Here is a 26,017-nt window from a genome sequence, read left to right on the forward strand (position 1 = left end):
TATTAAAATTAAGAAGAGAGACATACATATAAACAAAAAGGGTTATTTACCTCCTGACATCCCTTGCCCACATTTTATGGTTTTGATGACTCTTTTTTATTTTTTTCTTTTTAATTTTATTTTGTTTGAAGCATGTTCATGATTAAATCTGTATGCTGGCTTATTTGAGTGACTGCTCTCTGATTGCAGTTTCCTCAGTCCTAGTTCTTCCTCTTCTTCTTCTTTTTTTTTTTTTCTTTTCTTTTTTCTTCCCTTTCCTTCCTTTCTTTTTGGTTTAGAGAAGCCCTTTCAATATTTCCTTTAACCTGGGTTTTGTGTTGCTGTATTCTTTAAGTTTTTGTTTGTTGGGAAAAATTTTTATTTCCCCTTCTATTTTAAATGATATTCTTGCTGGATAGAGTATTCTAGGTTGCATATTTTTTCCTTTGAGCACTTTAAATATCTCTTGCCATTCCCTCCTGGCCTGTAGTGTTTCTGTAGAGAAATCAGCTGATATTCTTATGGGGGTTCCCTTGTAGGTAACATTCTGTTTTTCTCTTGCTGCCTTTAGGATCCTCTCTTTATCACTAACTTTTGCCATTTTTATTATGATGTGTCTTGGTGTGGGTCTGTTTGGGTTCAGTTTGTTTGGGGCCCTCTGTGCTTCTTGTATCTTGAATCCAGTATCCTTTAGACTTGGGAAGTTTCCAGCAATAATTTCTTCAAATATATTTTCCATTCCCTTATCTTTTTCTACTCCTTCTGGAATTCCTATTATGCGTAGATTGGCCCGCTTTATATTATCCCATAGGTCTCTTATATTGCTTTCCAGTTTTTTGATTCGGTTTTCTGTCTGTTGACCAGATTGAGTGATTTCCATTATTCTATCTTCCATATCACTGATTCGTTCTTCTGCATTATTCATTCTGGTTTTTACTGCCCCTAGTTCAGTTTGCATCTCTGCAAATGAATGTTCTAGTTTTTCTTGGCTCCTCCTTATATTTTCTAGTTCCTTTCTGAGGGTATCTGCATTACTGTTCATATCTTCTCTTAATTCCTTCAGTATTTTCATTATTTCTCTTTTGAACTCCAGGTCTGTCAGACTGCCGAGATCTGTTTCATTGTTGACTGTTTTAGGTGAGTTCTCCTGTTGGTTTGACTGGGGGTGGTTTCTCAGCTTCTTCATCTTGCTTGTTGTTTTCTTTCTCCTGAGGGAGTTGTACTCTCCGTGATCGGGCAGTGTTTGCCTTGTCACTGCCGTGGAATATTTCCTGAGGGCTGGCGTTGTTGGTCAATCTTTTTTGAGGCAGTATGGCTTTTCTGGAGTGTTGATGGGGCTAACAGTGTTTTTTTTGAAGCAAAGGAGGACTTCCTGAGGGCAGACAGGACTGGGAGGTCCACACTGCGATGGTAGCAGATTTCACTTGGTCATGCAGAGCTTGCTCTGGTGTTTTTAGGCTGTGGGGTTCTTGCAGGGGGTTGGCGGTGTTGGGCAGCTGCTCTTTAGGGGTGCATCACCCCCTGGGGGCTGGAGCAGCTATCTAGGGCACTGAGAACCTGAGAGGCTCTTCCCTAGGGCAGCCCAACTCAGAATGACAGCCTGAGAATGTAGGCGGATCTTTTCACAGTCTGGCTGAGCTTGTTGCAGCTTTTCTGGGCTGCAGGGGGTCCTGCCTGGAGCTGGCAGTCCTATGCAGCTGGTCCACTAGAGCATCCCCTGGGGGCTTGGGCGGGTAGCAGGGCCGTTGGAAACCGAAGAGGCTCCTCCCCGGGGCAACCCGACTCAGAAAAACCGTCGGAGAATTAGGCCGATCTATTCACAGCCTGGCTAAGCTTGTTCTAGCTTTTCTAGGCTGCAGGCCTTTTCTCGGGGGCTGGTGCTGTTTGGTGCTGCTCTGCGGAAGTGTAGCCCCTCCAAAGGGCAAGCAGGCCTGTGCAGGGACAGCCCCTGCGGTGGTAGGCTTCAGGCAATTGTTGAGGCCAGCCCTCCTGGATGGCAGGCAGCCCCAGGTCCGTGAGAGCGTAGGGCGTGGCGGGGGTGGGGGGAGGGGATGCACTGGGAAGCACAGTTTTCAGCTAGCTAGTGGGCCTGTAAGCTTGCTGTGGCGTGGGGGGTATTCTATGGGGACCCACCCCTTCTTCTCTCCCCTCCCCTGCACGGGCGTAGACCAGGCTCTTCTCCCAGGTTCCCTCTGATGTGGCTTTCCCCTTCCCCACCCCTGAAGTATTGCTCCCTTCCTCTGCTTTGTTTTCTAGTCTCCCAGGCAGTCTCTGCCCTGTCAACTGGTTTCTAGACCTCCCAAGCAGTTTCCGCTCTGCCCCGCCCCCCTAGCCCGGGGACTAATCTCTGGAGCCGAGGTCTCGGTGCCCAGCCCCCACCCAGGCGTCTCAATTTTTGGTGACTGTGCCCGTAGTTCAGATGGTCCGTTGGGTTCTTGATCGGCTTTTCCGTACTCCAACTTACTGCTACACTCTTCTCTGCATCTGGAGATTCCTCCGGTTCGTTTGATCTTTCCCCCGGTAGGTGACTTTCCAGGGTGCGGGATCCCTTTCTCCTCCGCAGTTCCCTTTCGGGAGCCCCCGTCCCCGCTCGGATTCACCTTCTCTCACTCTCCTCTTTTCTCCTGTTCTGCCCGATAATGTCACGAATTTCTTGCCGTTATTGGAGTTTAGGTTCCTCTGCCAGCGATTGGTTGCTGTTCTGTGCGAGTCATTTATTCTGTAGATGTGCTTTTTTTGTTGTGTTTGTGGGAGAGGGCGAGCGTGTCTTCCTACTCCTCCGCCATCTTGTCCTCTCTCTCCGTGGTGCAGTTTTGATGCATGGCCCAGGAACTTACGCGTTCCATGGGCATGGACCAAAAAAAAAAAAAGAGAGACTTCTGAATCCATTTTTCAAGAGAGCATCATATCCAAATAGTCCTTCCATGAAGTTAGAAAAGTAAACAGCAATAGAAGCTGTGCAGCATGCATTAAATTGACTAAAATAATGCCATCAATTTAATGATGGATTCTTTGAGTGATTTAAGTATCAAAACTACTAATTATCCACTTATTTCTGACAGTAAAGAAGAATTAAATGACGGAGATAGTGCTATTTAAAAGTCCTTGTGTTTTCAGTAGCATGGAAGCCACAGAAATCGCTGACATTTTTTAATTTGAACAATGGAAGCCCTTTTCAGAAGGCCTGAACATGGAAGTGTTCATTGCTATGGAAGCACAGGCAGCCTTGTTCTCTGCCACTAACTTGCAGAATTCACTAAATAACTTACAGACTTGGAACTTAAAAGTCCTCCAACTATAAGAAAAATCACATGAAATCAGAAATGACAACCTCTAGAACTATGTGGAAGAGTAAATTAGCAATATATCCCAGGACCTGTCCAAGTTGTATAAAAAATGAGAGTCAATAGCGAGATGCACTTGGGGCAAAGTAATAACAGAAACACAATTAAGGGAGAATGCAATCAAAGAAAAGCTAGTTTGGGGAAAGTGAAAAATAAAAGTGTCATTCTTAGAGGAGCAGTTTAGATATCCAGAGGAAGGGAACTGTTTCATTTCTATGCTCTTTCCTACCAGGACACCCAATGCAGAATCTTAGGCAACTCTCTCTCAGAGATGAACAAGGTCTTAGCAAGCCATGAGGTTAAAGGAGGCAGAGATGCTTGATAAAAGGACGGCCAAAAACAAAAAACAAAAACAACAATAACCAGCATGCCTCAGTGGAAACAAATCCGACTAGTATCCATGAGGATGTGGGTTCGACCCCTGGCCCTGCTCAGTGGGTTAAGGATCCAGCATTGCCGTGAGCTGTGGTATAGGTCACAGACGCAGCTGAGATCCTGCGTGGCTGTGGCTGTCGTATAGGCTATCAGCTACAGCTCCGATTTGGCCCCCAGCCTGGGAACATCCATATGCTGCAGGTGTAGCCTTAAACAGCAAAAATAAATAAATGAATAAATAAAAGAATAGCCAAGACTGTAAGCTGTATTGACTGATATCACAGAGCCAAGTTACAGTGCCAAGTGGATGCTGACCTGACGTGTTAGATGCCAAGATAACAGACTATGCCACATCTCAGAATTGTGTTGAGGATCCTGTTTCAGGGGGAGGTGTCTACTGCTTGTGGAAATTTCTAGCAAAGACCTGGCAAGAGGGCAGCAAAAGTAAATAGTAGGGTGGCCCACAGAGTGTAAGTGAGGCCACATCACACAGGAAGACAGAGGGAGGTGCCTCAACAAACCCATCTTTGGGTAGACTCCTGGCAGGATGCCAAGTCTCACTTTGAAGGATTTTCAAGATCAAGTCTGGATCCCATGATGGAGATTGTATTCGCTTCCTATCCTATTATAAGCACTTACTACAAACTGGGTGGCTTATAAGAACATTTATGCAAGTCCTCAATTTCTTAGATTTTTGTTTAGACTCTTAGATTGTAAGGGAGCCCTCCCCATGATTCTGATGCAGATGCCTGTAGATTTCATTTTAAGAGACCCCATTGTTGGGTACTAATGGGCACGTGCATCTTTAGGGTTTCACCAAAGGCTTTGGAAGTAAAACTTTCTGAGTTAAAAAAAATACTATACCACTGGCTTGAGAATAATCTTGAAAATAGAAATTAAGATTCCAAAAGCACAAGTCAGCATTTATGCACTGTGGCTTTGCCGTTATCAGAAGCTGCGATAAACAGGGCTCCTGGAATGTGGGAGATAACACCAGATTAATGGTGATTAATAAACATTTAAGAGAGGCTGGAATCAGTAGGTCAGCTAGAATGGCTATCCTTGTGAGAGTTAGTGAGTTAGCATGTGATTTACTCCATCAGTAAGGATGAAAGGAGTCTTTAAATGTTCAGGCAAGTGTGTATGTGAAAAGAGGCTAAAACATAGGACCAGCTAAGAAAAAAATTCGATAGAAATTATTTAATCAAGGACAGCTTTGTCTCAGATTTTGTTGCATTGCTGCAAAAGCAAAAGCAAATTTGAAGCTTCTCAGTTATTAATGTATTGCTTACCTATGCTTGTAAACATGATTTATGAGTAGGTTGAGCACTTGGTGAATAATTAATTGGTTAAAAAATGAGAAAATCACTTGACGGGCGATTTGTATTGAAGGGAACCTATTTTATTTGACCCAACACAGACAGTGAAGCCAACAGGTTAGAACACTATGAAAGAATGGGCAAGCTTGGCATGAAAATCATTTATAATCTTTGCTCCAGAATCTTCTACAGTTTAAAAAAAAAAAAGTGTGTAGTGACTTTTAGAGGACAAGTGGTGAGAAATGAAATAACGATGTTGAGGCAAATGACGTAAAGGCAAAATCTAAGCAGGTTGTTCAGGAATACGTGTTTTTAAAAAGATGACAGTAGCAAGCTGAAACTCAAACTTCAGAACCTCAAAAAGCAGAAGGACTTTTTATTTTATTTTTTTTACGTTCAGGACAATGCAAATGATGAACTGTTTATAATGAAGCCGAGGCGAGGATGTTTATAGAGAAACTGGGTAGCTTTGAAGACATCCCACATTTAGATGCGTACATGACATAAAGTCCTCTTATTTGAAGAGATCGGAACAGACAGGGAAACTGAACCACTCGAAGTGAGGAATCACAACAGGTACCTGTCATAAACTTGACAATCACTTGACAATCCTTTGCTGTAGGGGTCATGCCTTCTCTCTCCAGGGTAGGTCTGACTGGAATTACTTACGTCCAGAGATGGTGTTGGGTGTTGAGCAGGATTTTCTCCGGCTTTTTTCTAAATCGTTGTTTTTTGTTTTGTTTTGTTTTGGTTTTCATTTTTTTCAAGTTTGATTGAAGTCGCGTTGTTTTACATCGCTGCAATCATATCTGCTGCACAGCAGAGTGATTCAATTACACGTGTACACACATCGATTCTCTTCCAGAGTCTTTTCCCACATAGATTATCATAGAATATTGCATAGGATTCCCTGTGCTATACAGCAGGTCCCTGTCAGCCAACCATTCCCTATTTTTTCTAAGTCTTGAAATTTAAGTCCCATTGCTGAAAGCAAAGGGGATTGAGTGGGCCACACCTTCAATTTATAAGAGGGGCCATGACGATAGCCAGCCACCTGCCTCCAGGACAGTGGAAAAGAGCCGGCAGCACTCGTTGCCGTCCACTCCTTCCTCCGCCCTGTTCCATGCCAATGGAAGACCAGGAAGATGTAGGAGGTGAACGTTGGGGGAAGAGAGGTGCTCAGGAAGAGGTGATCCGCTCTCCTTCCTGTGAGAGGAGGCAGGACCCTGAATCACTGGGGAGCCTTTGCAGGAAGCAAGGTTGGGTCGGATGTCCGCTCGGCTCACTGCCCTGCCCAGCAGATCCCCAGGCTGGGGAAGGAGCATAAGGAAGGGATGATAGGCTGTCCTTTTAGAGTGAAACGTGGATTTGGGCTGTTTCCAAAGGAGCTGTTTGGGGCTGAGCTCCTCGGAGCAAGATCTGGGGAGACCCTCATCCATCCACATCTGTCCATGTTTGAGACTTAGTTCCATCAATAATGACGGCCAGCCAGGTGAGAAGAACATCCTACTGGGTAAAGAGCCAATGTCCATCTCTCCTCTCCCTCCCCCCGACCCTCTCACCAGAAGGATAAATGGGGAGAAAGGCCAGGGAGTCAGAGAGCCACAGCGAATAAGAAGAGAGCTTTAAAACAAGGAAAAGATGGAAGATGTAACACGACTGCTTTAAAAACTGGAATGACATGGTTCTGCTGTCCTAAAAGTGATTAAGAAGTTTTATCGGAGTTCCCCTCGTGGCGCAGTGGTTAATGAATCCGACTAGGAACCATTAGGCTGCGGGTTCGATCCCTGGCCTCGCTGACTGGGTTAAGGATCCTGCATTGCCATGAGCTGTGGTGTAGGTCACAGACGCGGCTCGGATCCCATGTTGCTGTGGCTGTGGTATAGGCTGTTGGCTACAGCTCTGATTCGACCCCTAGCCTGGGAGCCTCCCTATGCCGCGGGAGTGGCCCTAGAAAAGGCAAAAAGTGCAAAAAAAAAAAAAAAAAAAAAGTTTCATCATAAAAACGAGACTCCCAAAGGAGCACAGTTGGTGGCAAAAGGAAAACTCTTCACATTTGTACCTGACACATTGAAAATTTCATTGAAAAAAACCCTATTTGAATAATCTACTCCCATAATGTGTAGTCTATTCTTTGCAGTGGCATTTTTTTTCTACCTTAAGTGAGAACTTAGACTCCAGGGAAGCAATCTTGGTAAAGCTCCCTTTGAAATCCTTATGCTCCACCCACTCCAGCTTTTACTTTTTTTCCCACCCATGTCTAATTTGGTAGCAATTTTTAAAGCAATTTGCCTTTATTAAGTCTTTCCAAAGGGGTTCAAGTTTTCATACAACAATGGTCTTCTTTTTACACTAACTCGTTTGGTTTATGTAAAATATTTTAGCTCAATCAAAGAATTAAAAAAATAAGTAAAAATGGCCTCAACAAGCTTGGTCACCAATGCAACTGATTCCCCTGGCGGTGGACAAACTGACTGGTGTGAGCAGAAGGGGTGGCATGTTCAGGACGCTTTGTCCTGCCTCCTCTCAGTGTGTCTGCTCACCTGACCCTCCAGGTCAGACCGATTGACCCAAGAGACAGATGGTCCTCATGGCTGGTAGGCTTCGCTAGCGTGTTTTAAAGCTGTGAGAGAAAACATTTTGTTTTATTTTGGTTTTTGTCTTTTTTTTTTTTTTTTTTTTTTTTTGCTTTTTAGGGCCACACCCACGGTATATGGAGGTTCCCAGGCTAAGGGTCTACTCAGAGCTCTAGCCGCCAGCTTACACCGCAGCCACAGCAACACAGGATCCAAGCCACATCTTCAACCTACACCACAGCTCACAGCAATGCAGGATCCTTAACCCACTGAGCGAGACCAGGGATCGAACCCACAACCTCATGGTTCCTATTCAGATTCATTTCTGCTGAGCCATGACGGGAACTCCAGAGAAAACATTTTGAACCCCACTGGGGACATCTGGGGTGACCTCGGATAAATGTAAACTACTTCCTTTAATCCATTAAGTGTCAGCACTCCTCCAGCTTGAGAAGAATGCTTATTTGATAGAAAATCACTCCCTTCTGATGATTGCCAAGGTAGAATGAATAAAATCTCCCTGAATGTAAGTAGTAGAAAAGAACACCGTTCCGCTCCAGAAATCCTTACGCATCACCCACCTCTGTTTTCTTTTTCTTTTTTTGCTTTTTAGGGCCCCACTGTGGCTTATGGAGGTTCCCAGGCTAGGGGTCTAATTGGAGCTACAGCTGCTGGCCTACGCCCCAGCCACAGCAACGCGGGATCCAAGCCGTATCTGCGACCTACACCACAGCTCACAGCAATGCCAGATCCTTAACCCACTGAGCAAGACCAGGGATCGAACCCGTAACCTCATGAATCCTAGTCAGACGTGTTACCCACTGAGCCATGACGGGAATTCCCATCCTCCAGTTTTCAACTCTTATTTCCTGCAGATATCAAGCCCCAAGTTACTGAACCTTACGCTGGATGTGATGATATGTTAATGTCTCATTTTATCTGCATTGATCTCTCCAGTAAAGAGAGCTGATGTGAAGAGCATATTCGGATGCATGCCTGTAATTTCTAGTCCCCATTCAAGAGTTTCCTCACTGGAAGTGTTATCTTAATTTTCCCTAGAGGAGCTGTTCACTGTCTCTCGGACGCTGGTTGCTTTGCCACTTCCCATTCTGTGGCAGTGACAGAAATCTAATCTCAGTCAATTCAAGGGTTTCCTCCAAATCACACTTTTCCTAAGACCAAAGCCTCTTAAATATCACCGAGGAGATGAAGCTGGGAACAAGCTGGTCCCGAAGTTCCTCTGGCCTGACTTCTTCCCTCCAGCAGATCAGTTCCTTATGTCTCATGGTTTGGGACACGGGGATTATTTTGCTCCATTCTCACTTCTCTGGGGCACGAAGCTGGCACATCCCTGTGAGTCTGCTGGGGTGTCACCTGCCTGGGCTCACCACGGATCCATTTCCCATCCACACCAGGGGCAAACTTGCCAGCAGAACTGCAAACACTTTTCTCCCCCTGTCTTCAGAGTACGTGTAAAAGCCAGGAAGACACTGGCAGATTGTATGGCTCTCTCCCTTGCTCCACTCAGAGTGAGTTAGAAGCCACGTGAAGTCACTTAGTTTTCGCAGCATATATTCATCCAAAAATCTCTGTTGGATGCATGCGACGTGCCAGGCACTACACAACGCACTGTGTTCCTGATAAAGTGAAGGCGTGCTCACCTCTCCCTGGGCCCCAGGATGGACTGGGCTGGGCGTCTTTCTCTGAGCCTTTCAAGATGGGCTATAAGCTTAAAAACCAGGTCCGAGGTGAGAGTTCTCAGGATGACGGTTTGCAGAACTGCACAGGCGTCTCGATCCCACTGAGTACCTTAAACTCTTGGCAAGGGGAGGGGCTGTTTATCATTTACCTTGGTGCTTCCCCGCCCCCCTTGACCACCCCCCCTCCATGGTACCTAGCGCTCTTTCCTGAATGTGGTAAATAGTCACTAAAAAGGTTGTAGGTGAGTATAACTGAATATTTTATATACCATTCTATTTTCATAAAATTTGAAATACGCCATGCACTTTACTGGAGCCAGAGAAAGCTCAGAAATACAACTTCCTGGCTTTGCTTTCCTGGTCTGTCAGAACCAGGCTCTTGGTTTTGACAAGTGTTTTAATAATTATATCCTAAAAATGCTGAGGCAGCTTCGAAACCCAACAAATGCCTTGTGCTTATTTAAAAATATCAAAGCTTTTTGAGTGGGACCCCTAAAGAGAAAGTAACTCTCCCCTGAAGGAGGTAATGGGCCTATCACTAAAAAATAATAATAATTGTAATAATTACCATTAACTGCTGAATTAGTTTAACCAGTCAAGGAATACCTTAATCTGGGAGTTGCCTGGTGGTCAAGTGGTTAGGATTTGGTGCTTTCACCTCTGTGGCCCGGGTTCAATCCTCGGTCTGGGAACTGAGATCCCACATCAAGCTGCTGCATGCCGTGGCCAAAGGAAAATTAAAAACTGCCTTAATCTGCGAGCAGTAATCCGCATGCAGTCCTTCTAGAATTCCAGTTGGCATTATCTCTGTGACCCCAAACATCTATCCATACTCAAGAGCCACTTTGTTTTCTGGAACAAAGCTATTGCTTAAAGTTATCGTGGATTTTATGAGAAAGTTCAGGATGAAAAATATAGGTGAGAACAGGATTTCTGTAGTATATTACCCAGAATTGTTTGCTTTAGCCAACCCCGTTTCCTGGGGATAGATTCTGAAAAGCATAGCAAAATTAATGCTTTGTGAACAAGTAAAGGGCTTTACATTTTCGCTTAGCTCTAAGTTATAGATGTATTTTTTAAAGTCATGGAGGGGAGTTCCTGTTGTGGCTCAGTGGAAGCAACTCTGACTAGTACCATGAGGACAAAAGTTTGATCCCTGGCCTTGCTCAGTGGGTTAAGGATCCGGTGTTGCGGTGAGCTGTGGTGTGGGTTGCAGATGCAACTCGGATCTGGCGTGGCTGTGGCATAGGCCAGCAGCTATGGCTCTGATTTGACCCCTAGCCTGGGAACTTCCATATGCCATGGGTGTGGCCCTAAAAAGACAATACAAAATAAAAAAATTTTTAAAGACATGGAAACGAATAGTTCTCAAGTAGAATTTGAGGTCTTCCATGTGAATTTGTGGAGTGTTTTATCCTTTGACTTTTTCTCCTAGATGTAGGATGAAACTAGATAGGATGAGAATTCTGGCTCACTGGTTCTAGTTAAATAAGATTTTACTGCAGATTAAAACCTGGATGAATCGCTTTGCTCAAATAGCACATGTCAGCAGCCATCCAGCCAGTGGAATTCTGTTTAAAAATGCTCTATCCTGGGCCTTTACATGTTTCATTGTATTTGGTCTCTGATGCTTATTTTACGCCTGATATAGAGAGAAGGATGCAGAGTTTTGCCAGCCGTGTATGTAGCACTGGATGGAGCAGCATTGTTCTACTTCCTTTTATTTTTCAATATCCTCTTAATTTTTCTCTTGGCAAATGTACTTCTCTTATGTTCTACAGATGAGTTTTAGAAGTAAAACATCTGGAGTTCTCATCGTGGCTCAGTGGTTAATGAATCCGACTAGGAACCATGAGGTTGCGGGTTCAATCCCTGGCCTTGCTCAGTGGGTTAAGGATCTGGCGTTGCCGTGAGCTGTGGTGTAAGTCGCAGACATGGCTCGGATCCCGCGTTGCTGTGGCTGTGGTGTAGGCCGGTGGCTACAACTCTGATGAGACCCCTAGCCTGGGAACCTCCATATGCCGTGGGAGCGGCCCAAAAAATGGCAAAAAAGACAAAAATAAATAAATAAATAAATAAAACATCAAAATGAGGACTCTTTTTGTTGACATTCCTGAAACAATTAAGGTAGAACTATCAGGAGCTGTAAGGAAAGAAGAGATCTTTTATATGTATATAAACATTTCTATAATATTATATAATATATATTATATATATTTACATTGTATACATATAACATTTATATATGTATAAAGTATTATTTGTAGTTGGGCTTCATATTTTCATAACTCTGAAGGAAATGTTCTAATGTGAGAATTTAAATGTTGCTGTTTTTAAAACAGAAAATTTGCCTGATTATCATAGTTGTAAGGGGAAAATATATCTCTCCTTTTGCTTAAATAAAATACAGAAGATAATTAAATAACCTTCAGTTAATGAGAATATTTAAACAGAGCTTAATGCTTGAATCCATAACTAAAAGTCAAATTTCAAAAAAAAGATTCACATATCCTTCTTGCAAAATAAGTATATGAAGAAGAATAAAATTAATAGAGAATGTTTAGCTTGGTCAAATAAGTGCACATGCAAAGATCTTCAGTATTTTGGGCCCGAAGACTGTAGTGCTAGCTCACCTAGCCTCCTCCAGCCATGTTCTTTGCAATCAAAGTCCCAATTTGCAGGATTGCAAACATGGTTTAAGAAGTTTGAACCCATTGGCCATTCACACCACGGTGCTTTCATTGAACCCACACCCGGTGAACAGGAGCTTGACTTTGGGTGAAAGGAAGGGGAAGAAATTTTGCAACCTGCTTTGCAATCCCATGCAGCCACTTTGTTTTGTTTTTTTGTTTTGGGGGGGGGGTTTTGCTTTATTTTTTTATTTAATGATCATCACAATCCAGTTTCACAGGATTTCCATCCCACAACCCAAGCACATCCCCCACCCCCCAAACTGACAGTCTCCTTCGGAGACCATAAGTTTTTCAAAGTCTGTGAGTCAGCATCTGTTCTGCAAAGAAGTTCAGTCTGTCCTTTTTTCAGATTCCACATATCGGTGAAAGCATTTGATGTTGGTGTCTCATTGTATGGCTGACTTCACTTAGCATGATAATTTCTAGGTCCATCCATGTTGCTAAAAATGCCAGTATTTCATTCCTTTTAATGGCTGAGTAACATTCCATTGTGTCTATGTACCACATCTTCTTGATCCACTCCTCTGTCAATGGGCATTTAGGTTGTTTCCATGTCTTGGCTATTGCAAAGAGTGCTGCAGTGAACATCGGAGTACATGTGTCTTTGCGAGTCCTGGTTTTCTCTGGATAGATGCCCAGGAGTGGGATTGCTGGATCAAAGGGTAGTTCCATGTTTAGTTTTCTGAGGAATCTCCATACTGTTTTCCACAGTGGTTCCATGCAGCCACTTTGAATCTGAGGATAGAAAGGGGAGATGCGAGGAGACGGAGACTAAGGAACAAGTCTGCCATTTTGCTTAGAGCCCTGGTGGTGATCCACAGCTGATGGGAAACTAGTTCTCTGCAGTGTTTTTAGACATGTTTAGTAGGATGCTATTTTCAAGTTATTGATACATAATTTTCTCTTGGCTTCCATGGTGCACACTCTCCTGGCTTTCCTCCTACTTGATTGGCTTCCCTTTCTCAGTCTCTTTTGCTAGCTTCTCTTTGATCCTAAATGTTGGATATCTCATGACTCAGTCTTAGGCTTCTTTTCTTTTCTTTTTTTTAGTGCCGCACCTGCTGCATATGGAGGTTCCCAGCTAGGGGTCTAATCGGAGCTGCAGCTGCCGGACTACACCACAGCTCACGGCAGCACCGGCATCCTTAACCCACGGAGCGAGGCCAGGGGTTGAACCCGCGTCCTCGTGGATGCTAGCTGGGTTCATTACCGCTGAGCCACAACAGGAACTCCTAGGTTTTTCTTCTCCTTCTACTTTTTTCTTAGTTAGGCTCAACCAGACCCCTGGCTTTAAATACCATCTCTAAGCCAATCTCTCAACATATGTGTCTGGTCCCTGATTCTCACCTTAAAATCCTAACTCCTATTCCAAATGCCCACCAGAGAGCTTCGCAATGAATAACTGAAAAGCATCTCCAACTTAACTTGTCCAAAATAGAATCATTGGTTTTCTCCCTCACCTCTGTCTCCGTCCCAGTCTTTCCCACTTCACTTAACAGCCCCACCATCCATTCAGGGGCTCAAGACACAAACATCTAATCCATTGTCCTTTCCTATTGGTTCTACCTTGAAAATAGGACCCTGCTGTCATCTGCCACCTGGACTTACTGCAGCAGTCTCCTGAGCAGCCTGCTCTCTTCCCCCCTCGGCCCCCTCCCAACGCTGCATTCACAGAACAGGGAGAGGGTTCTTCAGAAATGTGCATCAGGCCAAATCACCTCCTCAGAGCACATTCTGTAATGACTCCCCAAAGCACTTAGAAATATGTCGGAACTCCTTTCAGAACCTGGCCTCCTTGGTCTTACTTTTGCCTCAATTCCAATCTCATCCCATTCCCCAAACGCTCTCTCTGTGAACAGATTTCAGATACATTAGCCTCCACCATGTCAATCTGTGCCTCTTTCAATGTACTTGCGTTGCCGACTCTCTCTTCCTAGAATGCTTTTTCTTAGTATGGTTGACTTGTTCTCATTCTTCAAGTCTTTTTTTTTTTTTTTTTTTTTTTTTTTTTTTGTCTTTTTAGGGCCACACCTGTGGCATATGGAGGTTCCCGGGCTAGGGGTTGAATCAGAGCTACAGCTGCCGGCTTACACCACAGCCATAGCAATGCAGGATCCGAGCTACATCTGGGACGTACACCACAGTTCAAGGCAATGCCAGATCCTTAACCCACTGAGCAAGGCCAGGGATCGAACCTGCAACCTCATAGTTCCTAGTCTGATTCATTGCTGCTGCACCACGACGGGAACGCCGTCATTCTTCAGGTCTTGACTCAAATCTGACCACACGAAATTTCCCTGACTTCCTTCACCTTACAATAGTGGCTCCTGCTACCCTATGTGGTTCTTCTTAATAGCCGACCCTGTTTGTTCTCTCCATACAAATAATTGAACATTGGAATAATCTTTATTTAGTTTGTTCTTCACAGACTGTGAGCTCCTTGAAGGTATGTACTTCATCAAGTAAGAGACATTTTGCAAGCCACATCACCCCACACAAGTGTTTCAGGAGATACTTAGCTCATGGTGGCATATATTTTGTATCCAGTACACCTATCACAGTTTTTGGCACAAGTTTGGCATTCAGTGAATATTTTTTTCAATAAATAAATGACAGTATGAATAGAAAAATGGAAGAATGGGAGGAAGAGAGCAGCCTTCAGTCTTTGGATGTCTGGTCCAGGAAAATCGAATCTCCTGTAAGTGAGCCCAGTTTCCTTCCCTCAAGCCTTCCTACATCCCTCCAATCTTAGAAGAAAGAAGAAGGAAACAATGAGAGACAGAACAAGGTGGCAGAATGAATGTTATCGTCCTCTTTGGATTGAAAGTCAACCTTTTCTACTATTACAGGACCACTGCTCTTTGTCTCCTCTGTCTGTATCTTAAAATGCTTCTCTGGGATCCGTCTACCACAAGAAACTCCAGAACACGCCCTGCAAAAATCTGCAGGTCCTCTTTATTTAGTATAACTTTTTTTTTTTGACAAAGTAGAAAGAATGCTACTCTGTGGTTTCAGTTTCTACTTCCTGTTGCAAGACACTTCCAAGTAATTCAACAAAGCTATGTATTTTACAAAAAATAGCACTCATAAAATTTACTCTCTACTTTTATTAAAAACTTTAAATAGAAATAGATGAATTATCCATTTCATCTCTAATAAAATAGGATAATAATGCCCCCAAAGGATCATGGGTCACAAAGCCTTATATTCAAGGTCTGAAACTATTGCATAGTGATAACCATTATGGGCTACCAGTTTGTTGCTAATATTCTCAGATGAATTTCACTGCTATTTTTTCCTTGGAATAATTCAATTGTAAACCTGTATCTCAAAATCCAACCTAGAAATGGCAACACAACTTAGATTAGCTAATCTGAAAAACAAGGGGCAAACATATTTAATAGAAAGAAATTGAAAACTGGTCTGGTAATTTCAAGGTATTATAGCCAAATAGCCATAAGCATATTTTATTTCTCTTATGAATTTATTGAATTTTGAGTGGTCTTGTTAACTTCCCTGTATGAACCAGCTGTATGTAAGATGTCCGTCAAGCACCAATACTTCCATTTAAAATCTTTTTAAAGAAAGACAAATGCCATATGATATCCCTTATACGTAGAATCTAAAATATGGCGCAAATGAACCTATCTACAAAACAGAAACAGACTCACAGACATAGAGAGCAGACTTGTGGTTGCCAAGGGCGAGGGGGAGGGAGTGGGATAGACAGGGAGTTTGGGGTTATATAGATGCAAACTATGACATTTAGAATGGATAGACAATGAGGTCCTGCTGTGTAGCACAGGGAACTCTTATCCAGTCTCTTGGGATAGATATATAAGAAAATGAATGTATTTATATATGTATCAGGGGGTCACTTTTCTCTACAGCAGAAATTGGCACAACATCGCAAATCAACTACACTTTAATAATAATTTTTAAAAATTAAAAAAAAACTTGTAAAAACTTCTCCGGTTAGGCAATTAGCTAATTCAATAGCTCATAGGTACATGGTGGGAACCCAACAGATACATGTTAATGACAGCACGTGTCTGTTGAGCATACCCTATGTGCAAGGCCATCAGTGCCGGAGAACATACGGGAGCTAAGAGAAGGGGCGGTAAAACTCAGTGGCTGACAAATAGAGCTCTGGGTTCAAATCCTGAGTCTGTCCCTTGGTAACTGAATGATCTTGACAAGTCATTTAACCTCTCCAGGCCTCACTTATCTATGTCACTTAGAAGACTAAAAGTATCATGTGCCTCGTGGGATGGTTTTAGAAAAGAATGAAGTCACACATGTAGAGGGATTAACACCATGACCGACACGCTGTAAATGCTCAAAAAGGCTTGCTGCCACTGTGAGGATGGGTCTTGCATGGTCCCTGTCTGCAAGAGCCTAGGATCTAGTGACAGAAAGAAGCGGGCAGGTGATTATTGCATCGTGGAGCAAAGAGCACGCCATCTGCTTTTGTCCACAGATATAAGGCCCCCAGTGTATGAACCACTCGTTTATTTACTAGATGATATTTTGCTACCTAATAAAATGTCAATTCTGTCTACACACAGAAATCAGGTGTGGTGTTGTCTTAATTTGAACAGTCTGATTTTCTGAGCATGGAATTTAATCGGCTCAGTCCAAGAGTTAAAAGATGATTTTTCTTCCATTCTCTTAAAATATATCAAGATAATGCTGCTTTGCTGACAATCTTTCATGTGCTCTTACATAATTCTGAGCAAAATTATGAAAGAGATCACATAATCCTTCAATAAGAAATATCACTAAGTCCAACTTCCATTTTTATCCTCAACATCCAAAAGGGTGTTATAAAACCTCAGTACTAGAAGAACAAATGAAATAAGTGGCATTGTTAAATTAAAAAGAGCACAACTTGAATTTTTTTAAAGAAACATTTTGAGTGTGAGTCTTACGCCCCTGGTAATAAGCACATTCTTTTTCTCAATACTTGCCTCGAACTAGGCCTTTCTGTCCAAAGGGAAAATGATCTGGACAATTCCGTTCCGCAAATATCTGTATTTCTTATGTGTGGGGCACCATGCATGCCCAGAGCTAAATAAAACACAGTTCTTTCCCTGCAAGACGTCTCGTGGCTAAAGCGAAGACAAACAGGTAAACTGCTCTACTTCTCCCTTTAGAGTACAATGTAGATTATTTATTCCCATTTATCATCTCTGAAATTGAAATTTATTTTTCAGTCCGTGACATTCATGATGTGGTTGCCATGGGGTCGTGATGTATTGCCTGCACACACATCTTCGTTATCTATTGCTGCATCATAAATTACCCCCAAACTTAGTGGCTGAAGACAATATTGTTTATCACAGGAAATGTTTTGGAGATCAGGAGATCAGGCGTGGCTCAGCTGAGTCCTCTGGCTCCAGAACTCTCAGAAGCTGCAATCAGGGTATCTTCTGAAGTCTGTAATCACAGAACCCCAGGGTTAGGGATTATTGCAAAGGGTCAGTGAAACCATATGCCCATGAAACGTTTTATGTAGAATGGCTAAATAATAGCTTAAACATTTTTAAACCACGATTTTTCAAATGTATTAAAGGCGCTTTCGGAGTTCCCGTCGTGGCGCAGTGGTTAACGAATCCGACTAGGAAACATGAGGTTGCGGGTTTGATCCCTGGCCTTGCTCAGTGGGTTAAGGACCGGGGTTGCCGTGAGCTGTGTTGTAGGTCCAGATGTGGCTTGGATCCTGCGTTGCTGTGGCTCTGGTGTAGGCCGGCAGCTACAGCTCCAATTCGACCCCTAGCCTGGGAACCTCCATATGCCGTAGGAGCGGCCCTAGAAAAGGCAAAAAGACCAAAAAAAAAAAAAAAAAAAAAGGCGCTTTGTTATTTGTTGAGTACAGATGAGCCTCAAGTAAATTTTCACATCACCTTTTTTCCTGTGTGGTTTTTGTTTGTTTGTGGCTGTGACAGTGGCATGCCTAAGTTCCCAGCTCAGGGGTCAAACCCACACCATAGCAGTGACCTGAGCCACTGCAGTGACAATGCCAGATCCTTAACCCTCTGAACTGCAAGGGAACTCCTTCTTGTGTTTTTTTTAAAGCAACAAACATTAGAAATATAACTGTTTTCCAGGTGGAAAAGAGTCCATGAAATTTTTGCTATAAAAAATTACCCTCTGTGACAAAAATTCTGGGAACCACTGTCCTCAGGCTTCCAGAGTTGCAAACCTAAGCATGTTCAAAAATGATTCATTTCTGTGTCCCTATACCCTTAGGAAAATCATTTATCTTCATGTTACTGGATAAAGACCTATCCCTTGCTATCGCTCTATTTAATATTTCATATCCATAGATAAAACTCGTCATGATTTTAGAAGGAACTCCATTTTTATTCCAACACGTTGAAAGGAAATCCATTTTGTATCTCAGAATAATGAATTGAATTTAAAAGAATTTCTTCTTATCTGTTGGTTCCTTAAAGTCGAATTTTTTCTTTTAATTAATGGCAAACCATCTTTCATTTTTAAATAGCATTACCCAGAATTCCCATGAGGCACAGTGGGTTAAGAAGCCAAATGCCAGGGCTCAGGTTGCTGCAGAGGTGCAGGTTCAATTGCCAGCCCAGGGCAATGGGTTAAAGGAACTAGTGTTGCCACAGCTGCAGCTGAGATTCGTTCCCTGGTCCGGGAACTTCCATGTGCTGCCAGTGAGGCCATTAAAAAAAAAAACAGCATTACCCTAAGAATGCTGGTTTAATTTTGTTCAGTTTACATAGTTGAGTCACAGTGCAGTGATGATTTCATCATACAATTAAGAAGCCAGAATACTAAAAATTCGCTAAGATGGTAAAATTATTCGTGCTCTGTTAGAGCCAAAATGATTCATTTGCTGACCACCAGAGATTAGTCATAATTCAGGTATATACTCGATAAAATGGAAAGAGAAAATTTTAATAAATATACTCTTATTAACGTGTTTCTATTCCTAAGAGATCTCAAGTGTCTCTTGCTATGAGATCTAGGGTTAGCAAAACATTCAAATACATGCTCATATTCTATACATAACTTGATGGCCCTTGCCATTTATCTGTAGGTTCAAGATCAAGAGCGCGATTCCCTTCAAGCATGTGTTGTTTTGAATAAAGTAAGCTTGAGGGCCATGCCCATACTGATGGAAGGCGAACTAAAAGACACCTTTGTACCCCCCTGTTCATCTGTTACATTTCTCACACAGACACTTGATAAGGCAAATGGAAGTGAGGAGCTCCCTTTTCAATTAGTAATTCAGCATCAGGTACAAAAAACAGATCTGGATGGCTGGCAATCCCTTATTTCAGCTGTCAACAAATATTTATTGAGTGACCCATATGCTTCGAATACAAAGCAGTAGTGGTGGATGCTGCTTGACGCCCCTGCTCTCAAGGAGTTGGACAGGCATTGGGGCTTCAGGAAGGAAATGAACCATTACAGATTAGTGTCAAAGGCCCTACCGAAAGGGTTGGTCCAGGATGCTTTGGAATCAGAGCAGAGGTTTCCAATCCAGTGATAAAGAATCAAAACAGACTTCTTGGGGAAAGTTAGCCCAGCACCTGGTGTGGTGATGGGTGGTGTTGGGGTCGAGGAGTGTCCCAGAGAGAGGGAAGAGCATGGGACAGAGCACAGGAGGGATTGGGAAACTGGGAGTAAAGGTTCAGCCTATGGCTATTAAATGAAATGGGAAATAAAACCCCTAAAAGGCTTTATTGGCTTTTGTGATGACTTTTTTTTTTCATGGCCACACCCACGGCATATGGAAGTCCCAGGGCCAGGGATTGAATCCGAGCTGCAGTTGTGGCAACGGTGGATGCTTTAACCAACTGCACCAGGCTGGGGATCGAACCCATGCCTCTGCAGCAACATGAGCCGCTGCCATCAGATTCTTAACCCACTGCACCACAGCAGGAACTCTTGTAATAACTTTTGTATCAGAAAAAAAGTGGCATGATCAGTGTGATATTTTCTCTCTCTCTCTGGAGAGACTTTGAGTGATAACTTCCGGTGACACAGGCGTGAACTTTGAATACAGTGGCAAACTTTGAATACGTGAATACTTTTAAAGGACTGCACATAAACTGTGCTGGATTACAAGTTTGAGTGATTGACATGGCATTTTAGCGGCTAAAGGAAAATATTCTTCATTGGAATGCTGAGATGTCTTTATGGATTTTTCTTCCTACATTTTGTGCAATACATTTTTGGGGTGTGTTTGTTTAAGTCAGTAATAAAATATGATCCAGGCTACAAATATTTTTTGACACAACACATTTTAGTAAGCCCTCTAGGGCCTAAAATGAGATTAAACTGTGGTCAGAGAACTCAATCCATTGTTAGAACATCCATCAATGAAGCTTTCATTCAAGATAACATGTCAACCTGTCAAGATATCTCGTTGATTGACATTCTCATAGAGATTCTAAATTTCTTCTTTTCCCACCTCTGAGTTCCCACTTCTATCATTGTATAGGCTTTAAATTGAAAACTCAGCCAAAAATATGACACCTCTCACCAGTCTCTTGGCATGGTATTTCAGTTTCTATTTGTCAATTCTAACCCAAATGTAGGCATAGCACACGTTACACTGCCAAGCCCCAGCCTCACTCTGGTGCTGGGGGCTTGAGAAGGTGAGATCAAACTGTGGGTTGTCAGCAGCTCATGTAGTTCTCAAGATGATCGCATCAAAGCCACATACTCTGTGCTTTAAAGTATTGACACTTGCAAGAATAATTCAGCATCTAAAGCATAAAAACTAGAGTTATGGCAGAGCTATTTGACAAATCAGCTAGGATCATAGTTACATTATAATTAAAGGATCACAAAGTCCAATCAGGATACATATGCCTAGAAGTCCTTCTTAGGGTACCACTGGCATAAATGATGGTGTAAACTGTACCTCTAGGGGTTTTGTAGTGTGCCTGTCCTGTTAGCAAGGCTATTTAGATGATTGCTGCCTGGCGGCAAAGTATCTCTTTGCACAAGTTACTAGGCTTTGGGGGTGGTAGTTATTTTTCTTTTGTTTTTGTTTTTTGGGGCTGAGATGGTAATTTGTGATACATTCACCTGGAAGCCTCACTGGAGAGGGGACTTGGGCACATAAGCCCAACAGTTGTGTCGAGGAGTTTATAAGACGAGGCTGTTCCCGATCCAAGTTCCGTGGAGAGAGGTGGAGAAGACATTCGCCCCACTTCAGCACAGGGAACCAGCAGCAGCACATAATGGGAACCATTATGCAGGAGCAGTTCGGCCCAGCTGAGAAGCCGCAGAGCTATGTAAGAACCAGACTGGCTGCAATAGCCATGGTGGAGCCAGAGCCCTTCGGGGTCAGCTTTGTAAATCCTGGAACGTGGAGAGCCTCTGAAAAAGACATAGCGCTCAGAGGTGCAAAAAACTGGGGGATACTCCTGTTAATGTGACTGTACATTTCCTTACAGTCTGGGGCAACCTAGGATGTTTAGGTTTCGGAAATCTAACTTCAATTTAAAAAGTAAGCACATCAACTTAGATCACTGTTGTTTTCTAACATAACCTGAAAATAAACATCGTGCTTGGATAAATGAATGGAGAAGGTGAAAACAATGATTCTTCAGTGTCATTTCATACCACAACTGCTCTTTATTTTTTATTTTTATGTTTTAGTTTGGCTGCACTCGAAGTAAACAGAAGTTCCTTGGCCAGGGATTGAACCCGTGCCACAGCAGTGATCCGAGCCATAGCTCTGACAATGCCAAGTCCTTAACTTCTAAGCTACCAGGGAACTCCTTTTTCTTTTTTTCCCAGCTGCTTTTTAAAACTCATTGTATCCTTATTGTCAAAAATTGAAAACCACCAGGATGGGGCTGTTGGGGGCAGGGGGAGTAGAGGCAGAAAAAAAAATGGAGAGACCCTGGGTGGATGAAAAATGTGAGGCAGAGAGAGGTCCAGCCTGTGCCTCCCGGGGTTGCCCTGCAAGCTTAGGTTACCCCTTCTCAAGTGCCACCTCCCCAAATGCCTTTGACACCCACCTCTATCTGAGTCAGAGACAAGCCGTGCAGAGCTGGCCCAAGTAGCTGTACTGATCCATCGTTACTCCTGCAGGTATTTGCTCAGGTCATCAGCAGCTTTTCTCCGCCTCCAGGACAGCTCAGGTGCTCAGGAGTAATCCATGTGTGAGATGGGTCTGCAATGCGAGGAGTAATTCCAGCAGCCAGACTGAACCCCTCGGATTACAAGGTATTTGTTCAGCTTGTCTTGCTGGATGGAACTGAGCCCAGGGGTTAGAGCTGAGAGTTTCCTCCTTGTACCAAAGCTCTAACACTTGGCTGGGAAGTGATTAAAAACTTTAAACTGTTAAGCAAGAAAGTAAACAAGCTAAAGCTAGGTTGAGATGGCTGGCTCAGAAAAGGACCTAAGAAAATGACGTCTCTTGGAGTTCCCTTGTGGTGCAGCAGGTTAAGGATCCAGTGTTGGCACTGCAATGGCCTGGGGTTGCTGCTGTGACACGGGCTCAATCCCTGGCCTGGGAACTTCCATAGGCCGCAGGTGTGGCCGGAAAAAAAAAAAAAAAAAAAAAAAAGAATATGACATGTCTTGTTGGTATTCTGAGCGGCCAGTCCTTTCCGTGTTTCCTGTAACCCATTCTCCATCTGGCTTACAAGGTTTTTCAGCCTCAGCACTACTGATATTTAGGGCGAGATGATTCTTTACCGTAGGCCCTGTCCTGAGCGCTGAAGGACGTTTCCACTAGATGCCAGTAGCTATTCTGCCCCCTAGTTACCGCAATCAGAAACAATCAAAAACATCCCCAGAGGTTGCCTGATGTCCCTTAGGGGCCAAATATCCACACTTGTGAATCAGTGATCTAAAATTAAAGATTTCCCGGGAGTTCCTGTTGTGGCTCAGTGGTTCACAAATCCAACTAGGAACCATGAGGTTGCAGGTTCAATCCCTGGCCTTGCTCCGTGGGTTAAGGATCCGGCGTGGCTGTGAGCTGTGGTGTAGGTCGCAGACGCAGCTCGGATCCTGAGTTGCTGTGGCTGTGATGTAGGCCGGTGGCTACAGCTCTGATTCGACCCCTAACCTGGGAACCTCCATAGGCCTCAGGTGCGGCACTAAAAAGACAAAAAGACGCAAAACAAAACAAATTTTTTTAAATTAAAGATTTCCCTGAGAGCCTATGCCACATCAATAACGGCACACGCAAAAGCAAAACCAAACAAAACCAAAAAACCTGCCAATCAAAATGATTTATGGGAATTTTTTTTTTTTATGGTGAAAAGGCAAAATGTGTGCTTACTAGTTTTGTTTGGGGATCCCCCCCCCCCGTTATTCTAGGAAAAGATTCAGATAGAAAGAGAAAAAGTTATATCCCATACTGAGCCCCTAACGTGTCTACATGCCTTCCAAGTGTACATCTAGTCCACAGGAGGGGACACAAATCCTAAAGAAAATAATTGAAGGGGAGCAGGATTTACTCCCCACCCTCTGCACCCCAAATATGCCTCTTAGGCCTGAGGATTATTTTGAGCTATTTTTTGGAGAGAAAGCAGATATGGGCAAGGCTTTGAAAGCAAGTCATACAAATCACCCTTTTGTGAGAGAGACACACATGTAAGGGAGACCTCCGTTTCTCAGTGTCTCCCTCTGTACCAGGAAGAGAAGGGCGCCTCTAAAGTGCTAGAAACCCTACTTTATTTTTTTTTTTTAGTGATTTTTATTTTTTCCAGTATAGTTGGTTTACCGTGTTCTGTCACTTTTCTACGGTACAGCAAAGGGACCCCATCTCACACACACACACACATATTCTTTTTCTCACATTATCATGCTCCATCATGAGGGACTAGATAAAGTTGCCTGTGCGCTACAGCAGGATCTCATGGCTTATCCCCTCCAGATGCAATAGTTTGCATCTATTAATCCCAAGCCCTCAGTCCATCCCACTCCCTCCTCCTCGGCAACCACAAGTCTGTTCTCCAAGTCCCTGAGTTTCTTTTCTGTGCAAGGGTTCATTGGTGCCCTGTATTAGCTTCCAGATATATGGGATATCCTATGGTATTTGTCTTAGAAATTCTGATTATTGGAGAAGACAAGGGCTCAAATCTGCATCACAAGCTCACCCGTGTCTGCGGTGCCTTTGGGGCTTACCTGCCATAACCTGCTCCTCTCCCCCAACGCCTTCTACCGTCTTTGGCTGGAGGTGGTATTGAAGGCAGTGGCGGCTTGGTGCCTTTCAGGGAGTTGCTCAGTTTTCCTAGGTCCCTGCTCCGTAGGAGTGGTGTCATGACAATAAACCTTTCGTTTGTTTTTTTTTTCCCCTGTTAATCTGCTTTTATTACAGGGAGCCTCAGCCAGGAACCTAGAAAAGCAGAGGGAAAATTATCTTTCCTCTCCTACAAAATCTTGTAATTCTAAGAACCAACCTCCAGATTTGCACTAAATTTCTCAAGAATGAGCCAAGCAGGCATCTAATACTGTTTTCGAGTCTAAATGACTGATAGAAATCCATAATATATGATGGGAATAAAACTGATCTTCAAAAGAACTCATTCCAACTGTTTTTTCAACAGGATTTCCAATCCTCTCAAAACCTGACAAATGACTCCCTTAGTGCGTGGACTCTGTAGCATCAAAATAACCAATGATGGGATGGTTTTGACCAAATTACCCAACAGAGGAACGAGGGGAGGAACGGGGAAGAAACAGGGCTATTAAGACAGCCGACTCCCATCATTCAGTATCATGAAGGTAAGAAGAAACTCTTTGGGAGCTACTTTTTACTCTCATCAATTTTTTAAAAATAGATTTAATTTTTTTTCTTGACCATAAAGTTACAATGCTTCTTGTAGAAAATTCTGAAAACACACAAAAGAATGCCCTGGGTTGTTTTGTTTTGTTTTGTTTTGTTTTTTTCCTTTTTACAGGTGCCCCTGTGGCATATGGAAGTTGCTAGGCTAAGGGTGGAATCGGAGCTACAGTTGCAAGCCTACGCCACAGCCATAGCAACACCGTGTCCGAGCCACGTCTGCAACCTACACCACAGCTTCCAGGTCGATCCCTGGCCTCCCTCAGGGGGTTAAGGATCCAGCATTGCCTCGCATGCTGTGGTTTCACATTCCTCAGGAAGGGATCTTTATTTAGTATGTAGTTCTGGGGTTTCTTTCCCCCACTCTGGTTATTAAGAAAACAAAAACTCGCACTCATTAACCAATCTGAATAAGAAAATAAATTTTTTTTTAAAAGATCACGTCTACGCATCTACTATGTTTTCCAGGAACCTTCCTCCTAATTTGACTTAGTATCATTCACATAGGAACTTAGCCATATTTTTATCACCTTACCAATTTTTTTCTTACTGTCTCTAACCCACTTGTGTAATTCATGTCCACGATTTCAAATGAAATGTCATCATCGCTGCATTATTTTGGTTGACTCTTTACCCATTTCGTTCCTTCCATTAAGTCTGAAGTGGACTGAGGGCAGGAACCCCTATATCCACAGGGTTTTGAAAGTGACAAAATATATTTTGTTATCAGAAAGAAATAATGTTTCTGCCAGAGCCCCCCACAGAGTGGGTATGACTCAATAAATTGCACTGAGAATCTCAATTATGACAGGATTCTTTTCATGGGTGTTTCTTTTATTGATTAAGGATACGCTATGATTTCCCAAGAAATTGTCAGCAGAGCACACTTCCTCAATCAGTTCTGAGTATGTCAAAACATTCATTAAATATCTCTGCTATTTCAAAGCCTTAGTTAATTAAGCTTCTCTCAATATATTATCCCCATTCACCTAAGTAGCCTCTTGAAAATGAATACGGATTCATCTCTTATTTACCTGTGTCTCTGGTCCCTGGTTCTTCATACTGCTTTATTATCCTTTGCCTGCCTGCAGTGACTACATTCTAACATTCTGATACGTGTTCCCCTTTGAGCTCACGGCCATGCAGATATGCGTGTAATTATAGACTCATGGGTATATGCAAATTCGAGACTTTATGCCTATGTACAAATCGCAATTAGCTCATTTCTTCCAGCTCAGCTA

The 26,017-nt window shown here is 43.1% G+C and overlaps 1 protein-coding gene across 1 annotated transcript in view; it reads left to right on the forward strand.

The window, feature by feature from the left end:
* The window catches only part of GRPR (gastrin releasing peptide receptor), a 468,413-nt gene that overhangs the window by 374,430 nt on the left and 67,966 nt on the right, over positions 1-26,017 (forward strand). Inside the window, exons 8-9 of the transcript XR_014834568.1 lie at positions 22,073-22,207; positions 24,541-24,718. The gene's annotated coding sequence lies outside the window, so the exon portion shown is untranslated. The remainder of the gene's footprint in view (positions 1-22,072; positions 22,208-24,540; positions 24,719-26,017) is intronic.

This window comes from Sus scrofa, chromosome X, assembly GCF_054392235.1.
Source record: "Sus scrofa isolate SSC_HxYL_T2T_F1_AM1 chromosome X, Sscrofa_HxYL_maternal_Yorkshire_Landrace_v2.0, whole genome shotgun sequence".
Taxonomy (NCBI): Eukaryota; Metazoa; Chordata; class Mammalia; order Artiodactyla; family Suidae; genus Sus; species Sus scrofa.